This window comes from Ornithodoros turicata, chromosome 2 (assembly GCF_037126465.1).
Source record: "Ornithodoros turicata isolate Travis chromosome 2, ASM3712646v1, whole genome shotgun sequence".
Classification (NCBI taxonomy): Eukaryota; Metazoa; Arthropoda; class Arachnida; order Ixodida; family Argasidae; genus Ornithodoros; species Ornithodoros turicata.
The window spans coordinates 127939235-127954425 of record NC_088202.1 but is presented as its reverse complement, the minus strand read 5'-3'; the positions used below and the strand labels follow the sequence as shown (position 1 = coordinate 127954425).

The window sequence follows — 15191 nt, the reverse complement described above, 5'->3', positions numbered from 1 at the left end:
ATCAATGCGCGGTGTACGCAGGGACGATGTAATGTTACTCTCTTTTTCCCGCATTCCACTAGATGCTGCCGCGAAAACGAGCCGAAAAGAACGGAAATCCCTTTTCCGGTCCAGCGTACCGTTAATATTAGTTTTTGTCGCGTTAATGTTTGGCTGCTCTGTGGTCGGACAATGAAAAACCGAATCTGGGGAAGTGCCGTCAGGATTCTGTCGACAGTGATTTCTTCTTTTTTCGTTCTCGCTGGTGTAGCTGTTTATACTCGCATTCATTTATGACTGCATGGCTTGGAATTGTGCGCTCTCAAAACAACCGATGCAGGCACTTATGCGCTAGAACAACAGACACGTGACGACGATTGCGTCATGTGCTCCACAACACCAGAAATTGGCTCATACTTTGTATAGATAACCGCTCTTAACTGTGGCACTCTAAAGATGCTGCGCAGATAACTCCGTGCAAGATCCTCAATAATAATGTGTAACTACATGATACAATATTCAAAGACGAGCTATTAGATGCGACAATCGGTTTTCCTATGCGATGACCTTCTCGGGTTGTTATTCGAGTTATTCGAATATTAGCGACAACGAATAACAATGAAAAATCGTATTCTGTAGTCGAAAAAGGGAGATGTGTGCCCCTATGTGTGGGAACACCGTGCACTGGTAAAACTTCCAAAAATACCCACAAAAAAAAATTGACTTTTTCGATGCCTAAACGTGTTTTGTACTCGAAAGTGGCTCAGCGTTCACATGCTATTTCGAGAAAAGAAAAAGAACGTGTATTTGAACGGCATTCCTGGCCCATGACCGAAATGTGGGCTCGAAACTGTACCATCCAGTTAGAAGGGCTGCAGGTCGCTCGGCGTAAACGGGCCCGTTCACAGAAATGCATCATTTCCCAAGCAGCACAATGTACTGAAAGTCGAGTGCAATAGGGGTGGACGGTATGTGTCTTATCGATGTTCCTTAGTTTCACGAGTCTGTTCAAGGCCTTCCACCTACCCGTCCACCCCTATTGCACCCGACTTTCAGTACATTTTGCTGCTTGGGTTAGGCGCAAATTAGCTTGACTGATCCGCAACCGAACTGTGGTATTTCTTCCAGAGTATACAATCAACTGTTGAGCTGGGAGATTGGCCGTTCCGTTATAAAATGCTGACTTCTTTCCTTCCATTTTTTTAAATAACGCGTTCTCTTGAGCACCCTTGTGAAAGCTTCATTTCGACACATGACAGACGAACAAAGTAGGATGGGGAGCCGGTGTTGGTAAACACGAAAAGGACGAAGAGTGTGATTTCGACGATGCAGCGGGTGTCTTCAAGTCAATGCGAAATATGGTGCCGACAAGTACAAATTTTTACGTTGCTCACGAAATGAAGACACAGGTCGAGCATATCTAAACCGTGCCACGATTAAAAAAGACAGAAAAGAAGACGTGTGCGCGCTCTCCTCTTTGCCTATATAGAAAGATCAAACCCGATTTCATAGTAGCCGGCAGTTCAACTTGACAGCACCCAGGAACCCGTACTGTGCGGGGAACGCTCAAAATCTCGGTAAGTATGAAAGACCCGTTAGAAGAGCATAGAATCCACACAAAAGGAAGAGAGAGAGAGACAGAGAGAGAGAGAGAAAAAAAATAACGTCACATCCCTGCGGGACTCCTCGACGCAGCCAACAGAAAGTGCGTCCGATGGCCAATTGCTCCTCACGCCAAAGGCGTTGGGGGCCGCAATTGTGCCGCTGCCACAGCGGTTGAGGGTGCTCCATGTTACCGTGATCGATCAAGATTGTGGGCCATCAGCCCGCTGTGTTTCAAAGATCTATATAATGCCCCTTACGTCACACGACGCCGCGTGAAGAAGCAGAAATAAGTGACGAGGATGACTGCTCTATAGCTCAGAAATGTGGGAGGTCGCAGCGTATACGTTTGCGAGGGCGTGTTGAAGGACGTTGTGGGAACATAAAAGTATGCGAATTCGCCTCAACTCCAATGCTGCATGTTGGGAACTTACACAGTGCGGTGACTTAGTATGGCGGCGTACAAAGATGTATCAAATGAATGTCGGTGTCAACGTTTGAGACAGCACTGCAATGTCCACTCTGCAGCCACTCAGCACTTCTTGAGCGAATGCTAGAGTGTAACCATTGATGTTCATGGAACGTTTCGCGGCCAGCTTTACTGCAGACGGTTCTAACTGCTACGTAAAACCAAACAACAACTACATGAATGACGACGATATGAGGTGTTTCACCGCAAAAATTGCAGTAAGGGAAACGTAAAACGAAAACGCGCAACGAAACCAGCAATACTGCATTGCATTACATTACATTAGAAAACAGACAAAAAATTGATATCTGTTCCCCCAAGCAATACAGGCGAAAACCATGTGCGAATGGGGTGTGCTATCTCACGTACTCGTTATATCTTTCTTAACGCGGTCTGCCTTCGTGGATCCTATCTTGGTATACAGCCGAACGGTCGCCGGGCAGTATTGCTTGCAGTGCACTCTTAAAAAAAAAAGCGTACTTTAACTCCTTTTCCTTGCCACACATATCACTTCTTTTTTGAGAGTACAATTACTCTCAAAAGGGGGTCTCCTCACTCCCTTCAAGGAGTAAGGAGACCCTTTTACTCCGTACTGAAGAGTAATTGTACACTCCAAAGGGAGTGATACATGTGGCAAGGGTGTATTCCCCAAAAGGAGCCTTAGTTAAATGAGTCTCCTCACTCCCTTCAGAGAGTAAGGAGGTCTTTTAACCTCCCTACTGGAGAATAATAATACTCTCCGAAGGGAGTGATACATGTGGCAAGCGTGTACTCCCCAAAACGGACTTACTATACGCCCTTTTTTCTTGAAGGGTGTACTGCTCCTGGAAAGATTATACCTAATATTTCGCTACAAAGCTTTGTATTCGCGGGAAAAAGTTCCGTCCCACAGGTTTGTCGCGATTTGCCTCGCCGAGGGCGCACGTGCAATAAGACGACAAACAGCTAGGAATCTCCACAAAGCCTCATTTCCATTCTCCGCTCGGCGACAAACACGAGCGGCCTCTGTTTCGGCCACGGTTGTTTGGGCGCGCCACGCGAATCACCCAGCAGGTAAGGGAGGCGCTCACGTTTGCTCGTTCGTTTTACAACGTACATCATCATTTGCACAGTTCGCACAAAGACGGGATTAGGCTTAGTGTCCAAAATGCCATCATTAGGTTCAACACTTCGTTAACGCTGCTTGTCCCTTCACTCGCGCTAATTTGGTCTATTCGAAGCCTAGTAATTAATGCTCCGCGAAACTTTGCGCTTCCGGCGCAGAATCCTTGGCGCATTGCTTCATTGTGCAGTAGCGTGCCGTCGCTTATTTTTGTGTAGGCACGCATTTAGATGACTGCATGCACGAGGCAGCCTTCCTTTGATTCTGCGTGTATGCCGGCGTAGAGCTAGGCAAAGTAAGGCTATTAACATAATGCCCCGCTTCCCGCGTTGAGCGCTTTTAGCTGGAGGGATTCAACGAGAGATCCCGTCGCTCTTTCAGATTATTACGTGCGAAATGAAAAAAAAAAAAAATATATATATATATATATATATATAGCAAATATGCAGGATGAAATGCTCCTTATGGATGCGTTGAAAGGAGGTACGTGAGATTAGTGATGCTGCTTTGACGAAGATGGAAGCGACTAACCGAGTCATTATGAGTCAGCGTGGGTGTTTTCTTGCATTGCGGGAAACACGATAAGGTGAATCACATAGTGAACGACGGGCGATGAAAGATGGACCTGGTGCGGGTACATGCGGCGCGAGTAGTCTATAGAATTTCACAGAGAAGTTCGCTACGATACGACTGAAAAAGCATGAAATACCCAGTTCAATTGAAGAGAATCCGCACCGCGACAACACGCAGACGAAAGGTGAAAGATCTAAGTATCGCAACCGTCGAAGAAGCCAGACCGCGGAGAGAATCGAACCAGCACCTATTGATTAGCGGTCAACTGCGCGCTATCCGACTACGCCACACTGCACTCTAAAAAATAAAACTCCTTTTTAGGTGTAATTGGGGTGTATTTGGGGTGTATCAATTGTTTTACTCCCTTATTACACCCTCAGGAAAAAGAATACACCCTGTTTTTGGTCTGAAATGGGTGTAATATGTGTATGTCCCGCTCTGCAGGGTGTAATTTCGAGAATTGGTGTGAAAAAGGTGTAGTGGCCATCAAATTTCTAACGTTTCGCTACGACAGGTCTGGCAACAGTGTGCTGTTTACTCTGTGTTCTCCAGCTATGGCGGTTGGAGTTGTGGAAGTTTTCGTGTTCTTTGGGGAGGTCGTTTGGTGAACTACAGGTCATTTGACCATCTGAGTTTAGTATGACACTGCAAGGGTTATGGTTCCGGGTCTCGAACGGATGCAAGCAACAGATGCGCCGTGCCCATCGGATCGAGTAACTTGTCCGAACGTCTTGCTGCAGCGTGCTGTTTGGTAAGTGTTGTCGGTGTATTTTGTCTTGTCTGGTTGATTGAGGTGCCTTTGAAGCGGGTATTTTGAGATTATGTCTGAACCTTAAGTGAAATGCACGGATTAGATCTGAGAACAGTGCGCGTCGTGTTGTGTCGTCGCGCGTGACATGTGGTCGTTAGGCAAAGTCAAGGGGTATCGTAACAAACGAAGTTGGTGCAATTCGTGGTAGCAAGTAAGGCAGCCGGCAAGAGTCACAACTCAGGAGGCGAGAGGTAGCGGGCAATGAAACCACGAGGCCACAACCCTCTGATTTCCGGTCAGATGTGCTGAGTCAATGGCTGTGCGCGTCTTCTGAACAAGGCCCTGGCAAGTTTGCGTGTTGGCGATGTCAGAATGGTGTAATTGGTAATACACTTGACCAGAAATCAGAGAGGTATGGGTTCGGGTCTCGCTACCGACACTTCGCTGACCCTTTACCGATTGCAGCTTTGTAGGGACATTGGTCTTTTAACTCCACTATGATTGTGTGCTTCTTAATTTCTACGTTATTTTAGTATAATCATTTGATTTTTAACTAGTCACAATATTACCATGGTTTTGGCGTATTATAGCTTAAGTTGCTTTTGCGCCAATAAAATTCAATCATCATCATCATTTACCCATTGTCTTACTTTCTATCTTGAGCTGTTTGCATGTTGACGAGGGCTGTGTTTGTGTATACTCTTAATTCTTCTCTAGCCTCAGCCATCTGCGTAACTCTCATGTAATTTGTATTTCGCCCTTAATTTGATTAAGACATTTCACAGTTCATTTTTTCTTTCACTACAGAGGCAGGACTTCTCTTGGCCTCACCGTAATACCTTCATCTTGGTCAACACGTTGGTGGACACTTTTATGTTTTGTATTGTGCGGTGACTATTGGTGTTGTTATTGCAGTGCATGCAGTGTATTATAGGTAATCCGAATAAATAATATGCCTGTTATTTTAACCGTTGTGTTTCTGTTGCCCTCGGCATAACACCCTTACTGAAGGGTGTTGTCTTGCCTGGGGGTGTAGACATACACCAGAAAGGGAGTCAGTTAGGGTACCAGAGAACACCCTTTCTGAGGGGTGTAGTTTTGCCAGAGGGTGTATATATACACCAAAAAGGGAGTCAGTTAGGGTATCGTCAAATTACACCCAAAAAGGAGTTATATTTTTTAGAGTGTGGGACAGCGTAAGAACTACTTGCCAAGGGCCCTCAATCAACTAAAGGGACACGCACTCGTCTCTCTCTCGCACTCAACACGGGACGAGGCAGCGGCACCTGGTGGACATGATAGAGAGTGGTCCATGTCTAGTTTAGCGGCGCCACTCGATTTCAAACTTCTAATCTACATACCTGGATAGAATTTTGCATGGTGCATCGTAATCCAAAATAATCAAGCGGCGGTCAGTTCCACGAATTCCTCAGGAGATCAGTTTCCCCAGGAAAGTTTCGGCAGCGGCGACCATGTCATCTCCATGCGCCCATTGTTTACGTATGACAGCTTACGCACACCTCGCACTCTTCCCATCATGCATTTCGCCTGTTCCCTCTTGCTCGTTGCCAAGAAAGCACTAGATCTCAACGGGTATCATTTGTAGTACTCCTACGCATCAGCCATAGAGCTTGGTTTTCCTCACTAAACGAAGTGTAGTGAGGTTAGGTTAGGTTAGGTTAGGTTAGGTTAGTACATATTACACGCGGGGGGGGGGGGGGGGTCCGGGGTTGAGGTCGGGGGCAGTTGTTCGAGACTGTGCTGGCAGAAGACATTGCCAATTTTGGCGCGGAGCAATTGCGTGAGGAGGAGCCCGACTGTCGTCCGATAGCGGAGTTGCTGTGCGTCTTAGCAACGAACAGGCGAAAGGCATGCTGGGAAGAGTGCGAGGTGTGCGTAAGCTGTCATACGTAAACAATGAGCGCATGGACATGACATGGTCGCCGCTGCCGAAACTTTCCCGGGGAAACTGATCTCTGGAGGAATTCGTGGAACAGACCGCCGCTTGATTATTTTGGATTATTTCGATTATTTGGATGCACCATGCAAAATTCTATCTACGTATGTAGATTACAAGTTTGAAATCGAGTGGCGCCGCTAAACTAGACATGGACCGAAGCGCACGTTTCTATAGGTGGAATTTTCCACTCTGGCGCTTGTATTTTCTTATTTACTTATTTTTGTTTTTTTCATTTCCTAGGGGCACACACATCACAATGTTAATACGTATGCTGTGTTGTACATTTGAACCGCGAGCATATGCCTTACAAACAAACAAGTAAATATAGAGGGCAAATAACGCGCACGAAAAATGCCGAAGGAGTCTACCACGGTAATGCGAACTATAGGTTCGCCGACTTCTTCCGCACTTGAAGGTATGAAGGGGCAAACGAAACTCGGTTCCAGGTGTATGGAGCATCCGAAAGGCGCAACGCCGATATTAAAATGGATCCTAGTACGGCGAGAAGTAAAATATTGAAATCGTTGACACTGTTTCACGACCTCGCATGACAGGAGTTCCGTTCAACGCTGTTTTCATTCGCGCCTCGACTCTCACTCGCACCTCCGATTTATTTTCCAGGCCGGAACGAACAACACACATGTCAAGCATATGCGGTGAAAGGATCATCCTGATACAGACATTCACTCGTCCGAGGTTCGCAGACCGCTCCTTATTAATGGTGCGGGCGGTGATGGCTGTATGTGTGTGTCTGTGTGTGTGTGAGAGAGGGAGGATTCTCCTTCTAATTTCTTTCCGCGTTTTTGTTTTGCTTTATTATCCTCGCACTTTGAAACGGAGAAAAACGACGAGGCGTACACGCTTTGATTGATGTCTCATCCGTTGAATGACGCCGCATAATTTACAGCACTCTGAACATGTGTTCTCGTGTAGTTCAACTGTACAGGTTTTCTTCTTTGTGAGTCGCACATTCCTCATGGTTTCACTGGTTGTTTGTATGTAATGTTCTTCACTATTTCATTGCATGTACTGTTCTTCGCTATCTCATTTTATCTACCACTGTTATTCACTGCTTACACTGTACATATCATCAGGTTAATGTAATAAATTTTATTTATATATACAGTCAACGCTCAATTTATGAACACCCTCGGTTCCCCGAAAAATTGTTGAGAAATCGAGGGATTCATAAATCGAAGATTCAGTTAACTGAGTACTATCGAGCAAATGCAACAGTATTTCCGAGTTGGGATTGTATTTATAATGAAATATATTGTGTAATTTTGCTTTTGCCCATGCCTTCCGCTGCATCAATCTCACAAAGAACAGACGTTAGCGCATTCACACTCTGTTTATTATGCAACACTAAATTGTTTAATTTTGCTTTGGACCATGCCTTCCGCTGTGTCAATCTTGGAAATAAGAGATGGACTGGCCTCGGATTTCCTCCGGGATTTTTAACCTCCGTTTATTAATCTCCGGGTGACAGCGACCACCTTATTCATCAACTGAGGTCAGGAACACTTGGTCGCACCTTGTGCGACCCCGGAAAACCCGTTTGTTGTTCGGATTTCGAGGGGTTACGAAGCGAGGGTGCAATACCTGGAAAACGTTTTGTCCGTTCAGGCGTCATTCATAAGACCACGGAATTATCCATTTGAAGGTTTCTGTTGACCTCGGAACGATCCGTTCATAAATTGAGGGCAAAAACGCTGGGCAACTCCTAGTTGGTTCCCAGAAATTCCGTACATTATTCGAATATCGAGGTTCATAAAACGAGGGAAAAATGAATGGAAAAAGTTTGGTTCCCCGTGCTCGTGTTCACAAAACGAGGGAATTCATAAATCGAAGGTTCATAAATCGAGGGTTGACTGTAGTTCAATTTTACTTGCGCAGATCGCGGAGGTTTTTCTCTATTGGGAGATCTATCACGCAAAACTGGCATACGTGCTTTACAGAACACTTCATGTAACACACACGCACGCACATTAAGAGAGAGAGAGAGAGAGGCATGACCTATGATACTCTAATGATACTACAACGACAGCGAACGGTGTGTGCATTCTCAAATAATAAAATGGAAATGGTACCGTGATGTTACAAGTAAGGTTTGTCTGCCCAGTGTGGCGACATGTTGCACGTGCCGCAGAGTAGGACTGCGGATAATTTCGACCACCAGGGGTTCTTTAAACGTACACCGGAAATCTCCGAGACACGGTGCTGGAAGCACCCATATATACCTCCCCCCCATTGCTACCGCCCTGGGCCCGGATCGAACCCGCTATCTTGAGCTCAGCAAGCCAACACGTTACCGACTGAGCCACCGAAGACGGTTGCGCATTTTCCTTTTAAATTCGGTGTTAGCGGTATGTGGCTATGAGCGGCGTATAGACGTGGACAGATGGAGAGAGGACAGCAGGAAGAAGTGGGGACGGGGGGGGGGTTAGTATGCTTCCTGGGCCGACTTCAGGGGGAACTGTGCCGACTTTGGAAAGACTTTGTGCCGACTTTTCGCCTGGAAAGTTCTCGGAAAACCCAAGACAAACCTCAGACAGCACAGCCGGTGGCAGGATTCGAACCTGTGTCACCTCCCAGGGGGAAAAAAAAAAGGAGGGGGGGGGAAGCGATCATCTTAACCACTATGCCTCAGGAGCTGGTGAGCATTTTCAGCATCACGCGAATATCGTTGGAGCCGACGAGAAACCAGTCAGATACACAACAGTGGTGAAGAACGACGCTGGTGATGTCGGATTGCTAAATAAAGCTCGTTCAGCTCGCGTGAAGGCACCCCTCGATTTCTTGTGGAAATTTGTGTTCAAAGCAGGAGCAAAGCGGGCCCGAGAACTCTAAGTTCCACGTACATTTAAACGCACGCATAAACGCACGTGTATTTAATTCCGCAATGTAAACGCACAGTGGGAAAGCTGCTACTAGTACCCGATGTAGGATCACAGAAAAAGGAGACAGCGGCAGAGAGAAACAACAACGACATTTAATTAACGTGCGTGAGCCCCGCTGTAGGATTGCGCAACGTTGTGCTCGTTGCCGTTGTGCTGCGTGCTCGTTGCCGTATGCCTGTGTTACCGTTTCAGCGGAGCCTATAACAACTCTAAAACGAAGGTGCGTTAATTGCTTCGAAACACGTGGCCTCCCGTATTCTATCCAACTCAGCAAAAGACCAATCCTTGTATTTGCAATACACTGGTGGCCTACCACAGACTGATGCCTCGGGAGTGCATCTTACACTCTTTCCGAAGGCCTATTTGTAGAATGTGAAACACGGCTCCGGAACTCCTTGCTCCCGAAAGTGCAACGCGTATGGTTCGAACGAAGCCGTTTTCGTTCGCATTCCAAGTTGGACGCTAGCGTTTGATGAATTGCCAAAAGTAGCGCACGCAGCAAAAGGGGCGGATGACCGGACTGACCGCCCATGAACTACAGCACATGAACGCCGCCAGGGGAGGCGACAGTTATTTTGGGGTAGCCTTTGCTGCAAGCCGCAGTCTCCAGGATCACGCTGTCTGACAGGGCGTCTGAGCACTTATGACGAAATAGTACAGATGGGTGAAGGGGGGGACGCCTCTGCCATTGGCTCATGCAGGGGGCGATGATGAAAGCTGTCGTGTGGCCAGGGACGAGGGACAGCATCTGCGTGCAAAACGTTCACAAACAGCTTTACTTGTTTCCCGTTGTTCGCGCTAACCTCTTTCTGAGTCGGTTGAACACTGAGAACCAGTTTTCGTTTTGTAGCATGCAGACATAGCGATGGATGTGGCTGTTTTACGGTATAACTCGATCAGCAACTTACATGACTCGATAGCACAAAGAAATTAATGAAGTTTTTAGGCCTGCACTGCGTGCCTCATATCTTATTAGCTCGACTGCGACGAAAAGAGGCCCGCACACGCTTTCCTAAGTAGTCTGGCAAGCATGGTATTCTTGAATGGTGTTTTTCATATTTGTTCACACAAGACAGGACTGATATTTCGCACAACGTTCACAATAACAGGACACATGTCACAATGTATCGATGGAAATTAAAGAATTCCGAAAAAAAAAGGAAAAGAAAAACGCTGTGATTTTCTTGAAATTGCTTCGGTTCAATTAAGCACTGACGCACTCAACCTTCTATCCGTTCCTCTCGCGTTGCTTTGGGTTCATTGTTCTAAATATAGACTAATGAGAAACATTCTATGTGAGACTCGTCGTTTATCGTTGGTGACTCCTCATTTTCCTCATTTCCATCAACATTAGAATATGAAACTTGAGAGACCTTGTGTCCACGTAATGTCCTTTTGGGTCCTGCCGAGGTTGTGGACGCGAATTATGAGTTTGAAGGCGACGAAACGCTTGTACTTTTATGCTCTGTATCTCCTTCAGTGTGCCGTCTTTCCATTGACAAGGCGAGACACGACAGTAAGTTATTGAATAATAAAAATAAGTCTGCAGTATCACATTTTCGACACAGATCATATCGGCGGCGCCTCCTGTCCAGACTTCCCACTATAAAGACCTCCAACCTCTCCACGCGATGTTCCTTCCGATAGCACAGAGACACCATTTCCGGAGTGCCGCCAAGACACCTCTTTGTTTCGCGGTCTGTCCCCTGTCGAGACATTGTCCTCCCAGCAGCCGAGATACCTCAGACCGCCCGGAATGTCACGTACTTCTATTTCTAATGCTGAGGGCGGCGGCTTCTCTTAGCTCCCTTCCGCCCCCTTAGGGTGTATGCCTTCCTCATCAATGCCGCAATTTTCCCTGGGGCCGGTTAGGTAATTCCCTGCGCCGAGGTCCCACAGATATTGTTCTTGTTGGTCATGTGGTTCAGCCAATCTGTCTTGCAGACCTCACGAGTTGAGGGCAGCAGCTGATGGATTGCTCAACCACTTGCGTAATAAATGTCACACCGCTATCAAACTTTCTGCCCGGAGACCCAGTTAAGCTTTATCCATCTCCAAAAGCAGTATGACTGTTTCTTTTTTTTTTTTTTTACTTACTCGCGATTTATAGCTCTAAGTGGATCTGCAGTTACAGGCATAAGCATCAACAGGAAAGGCTGGCCATGTCACGTCGAGACTGGGAGGTACCCGGGTTCGAATCTCGGTGCCGTCTGTGCTGTCTGGGGTTTTTCCTGGGTTTTCCTCGGACGGTTTCAGACATATGTCGGCACAGTTCCCTTAGAAGTCGGCCCAGGACGCACATTCCCACAGGGCGTCAGTCGTGACGTTTTGCCCACCTCTGTGAGGTCGACAACGGCGAACCCTTTCACCAGTACCGCCACCACCTTTCGCCCGTGTACTTTCTCTTTAAAAGGTTTACAGCAGCAAAATCCAACGGTGGTGCATGACTGATACGACGGTATTTGAGCTTGTTTATAATACTTGTATAGCAGGGTTCTTGGATCTCAAATTGACTAGAAAGCCGGAAGTCATGGGCTGCCCTTCCACCTTAGGGTTCCACACGTTCCGCACAATTAAGGTGCCCATGTCGATTCACTGTTTCGGATGCTATATTTATATAATTGAGATTCGGCGAGGCCTCTAATGGGGATCTCTATGTCATGCAGGAAGGGAGTTGCCTCAGGACAGTAGCCGCCGATATTTCGAACAGAGAGACTCTGTTCGAAAAATCGTCGGCTTCTGTCCCGAGGCAACTCCCTCCCTACATCTCTACCGGTTCGCTGGATTTCTACCCATCTATGTCATGCAGTATTTTAAACTCGGGATGCGGTATCATGTGACTGGAATTTAATGCGTCGAAAGTAATCCAACAGTAATCTCCACAACCACCGAGGAGACACGTAAAAACGATTATGCACAGTGGCTATTCACAAAAAATGAGGACCTGGTATACTCACGGCTACCATCCATATACTTTTGTGAGCCTTCTGTATGTTTCCGTCCTCTAGGCGGGGCAACATTTCTGATACGATTAGTTATGACAACGCACATAAAAAAGAAAACATGGTTTCTAAACAAACTAGGAAGAAGAACTCTAGAGGACTGAATCCTTACGACTTCACGCTTCTCTCTTGGCTCCCGCACCGCCCTGTCAGGTGGATTTGCATAACCATGCTAAGTACGAGTAGAGCACTAACATCCATGATACCAACCTTTGAATGGGGTGACAAGCACGCCTGAAGTCATCCAGATGTTTTTAATGGTCGTGCCAGGAGAGATGCTGACGTGTCGCTATGGCTTCACTAGGTGATCACTTGGGTTTGCATTTTTGTTTTTTTATATTCTAGAGACCGTGTACGTAAATTCGCGTTCATCTTTTCCACTTGCCTTACGACAGTATACCACAAATTGTAACCGTTATGACGACGGCTGGGGCCCATTAGCCGAACATCGACACACTGCACTCTCTTAACTGCCCACTTCACTGACCACGACATGATTTTTCCCGAACCTGGAGACCGAAAACCATCTTCCTAGTCGCACAAAGGCAACCAAAAAAGGACACACAGCTATATGAACCGATAGTGTATTGTATGCCGTCGACTACGAAAAGGAGAAAGAAACACATTCCGTGTGACAAATACGCACAGTCGACGGGACATGCGAGTAGAATTCTTAGAGGCAGCTTTTCCGAGGAAAAATGGACGCACCAAATAGGATCCAGCTGGATGGCCTTTACTATCGATCACCCTTTCTCTCGCAGCGTGACCTACTGGACCGAACAGTACGTGACAGCTACGTTTGTGTGTTACTTGGTTCGCAAGTGTTACCATTTGACATTGCAGCGGGACGCAACTGCATTATGGAGCAATTCCCCCCGTGTACCGAGAAGGGGAATCTGCGCCTTGCGTATTCATCGAACGTTCTGGCAATCTGGTAGAGCTGAGGTATCGCTTTACTAAATCGGGAAACACTTCTGAATGGTGAGGTGGCGACGGACGCGGTGTTTTTGGATTAGATCCGGTTACGAAGTGCTGACTGATTCTAAAGGAGTGTTTGTTAGTGAAGGTGTAGACAGGGGTTTCGCGACGTTCACCCGCAATTTGCGAGAGCTAAAATCCCGATAAATAGTAAGGAGCTTCACGTGCGTGAGAAAGAGCGTTATCGCCACTGCGCATGCCCAGAACGTAAACTCAGCTTTTGCGTTTTGCGCGAGCTCACAATTTATTGGAAATTGCGGGCCACGTAAAGCTGGCTTGGCGGCTCTGCGTTGTTCTCGCGGCCGACGAGAAACTGCGTGACCATTTTGAACATGGCAGAAGGTGCAACGTAAATCACAAGTAATTTTAAGTAATCCACAAGGAAACCGTGAGTTGTCTCGTGATAGCATGTTTCCATTAGGAACAACAAAACATGCTTAGAAAAAGTAATTCGTCTGTATTTACAGCGTCAGCTGTTAAGTGCACACCCACCCCAGGTCGCGTGGTGGTCCGCGGAAAACTCGATCGCGTCACATGAGTGTGTGTGTGTGGGGGGGGGGGGGAGTGTGTGGTTATCATTAAACAAAGGAGGGAAAGGTTAGCCTGCGCTACGGCGGCTTGCTATTCCCAGCAAAGAGAGAATAGAAAGAAAGAAAAGAAGGAAAAGAAAACGAGAAACAAACAAAAGAAAAACAAACAGAAAAGGAAAACAACCACGAAATTGATCTAGCTTTCTAGCGACAACAGTCGAAACATAATTACCTGGCGTTTTATCGCTACGAAGTGTTGAAACGTCCAGCGATACGATCTAAATTTGAAATGTACTTGATGAGCATAGTTTTAGTATTCAGAGGGCATACCAGCTCCCTCTCCCACGTGCACTTTTTATGGCGAGCGATTTGATGCTTTTTCTCAGCAATCGACGGTCAAATTTGGGGACCTGTGGTATCGCTGGAAGGAGGACGACAAGATCTGGGGCGTGCAGGGCCCGGAATTTTAGAATTTGCCCTAGGCTTCTTGTGAATACCCTCCAACCTTCGATCACAAAATAACTGAGAACAATTTCAAAATTCCGATCCCCGCATGTTACAGATCTTGTCGTCCCGTTTCCAGTAAGACCACTCCCATTAAATTCTGACCGCTGGATACGGAGAAAAGCAGGGATCGGAACCGAAGCTGAACCCGAACCGAAAGCCGGAAAAAACCGTTATTTTCTGACGAACCCGAACCGAACCCGAACGATTTTTTTGCTTGTCCTGAGCCGAACCGGAACTGAACCGAAAAAAATTGATACGGTTACCGGTTCGGGAATCGGTTCAGAGGTGAATTAATTGTACTACTGACCGACCTTTTTTTTGCTCACCTGAACGGTTATCTCACGCCTTTCTCTTACAATCGTGTACGGTGAGCGTAAGCTTGCTTGCATGTAGCAAAATTACCGCCCGTGGACCGGTTAAACCGAGCCCGAAAAAAGTAACTGTTCCAATCCCTGTAAATGCCCCGACCGCTGACAGATTTTTTTTTTGTCTGTGTATGTGCGGGTGTGTGTGTGTGTGTGTGTGTGGGGGGGGGGGGGGGTTCTCCCTGAGCCGAACTCGAACCGAACCGATATACCTGAACCGGTTCAAGCTGATAATTTCGGTTCAGCGGAGCTAAACCCGAACCGAACCAATATGCCTGAACCCGAACCCGAACCGGACCGAAAAAAATACCGGTTCCGATCCCTGGACAAAAGGCTTCAAATATGCGCCATGCAGAATGCATGTAGGGAGAGGGAGCTGGTATGCCCGTTGGGGACACGGATGTCTGAAATCGTCTGTCAGTACTTCCGCAGCCTATATTACCTTTGTTGTACATGAAAGTGCTGTGCCAATA

The 15191-nt window shown here is 46.8% G+C and overlaps 1 protein-coding gene and 1 long non-coding RNA gene across 2 annotated transcripts in view; one reads left to right on the top strand and one right to left on the bottom strand.

Moving 5' to 3' along the window:
• Positions 1-15191, bottom strand: part of LOC135386087 (irregular chiasm C-roughest protein-like) — a 153158-nt gene that overhangs the window by 122715 nt on the left and 15252 nt on the right. The gene's annotated exons all lie outside the window — the stretch shown is intronic.
• On the top strand, positions 4308-5444 carry LOC135384028 (uncharacterized). The gene is made up of 2 exons (XR_010420218.1): positions 4308-4476; positions 5284-5444. It is a non-coding gene; the product is annotated as an uncharacterized LOC135384028 (long non-coding RNA).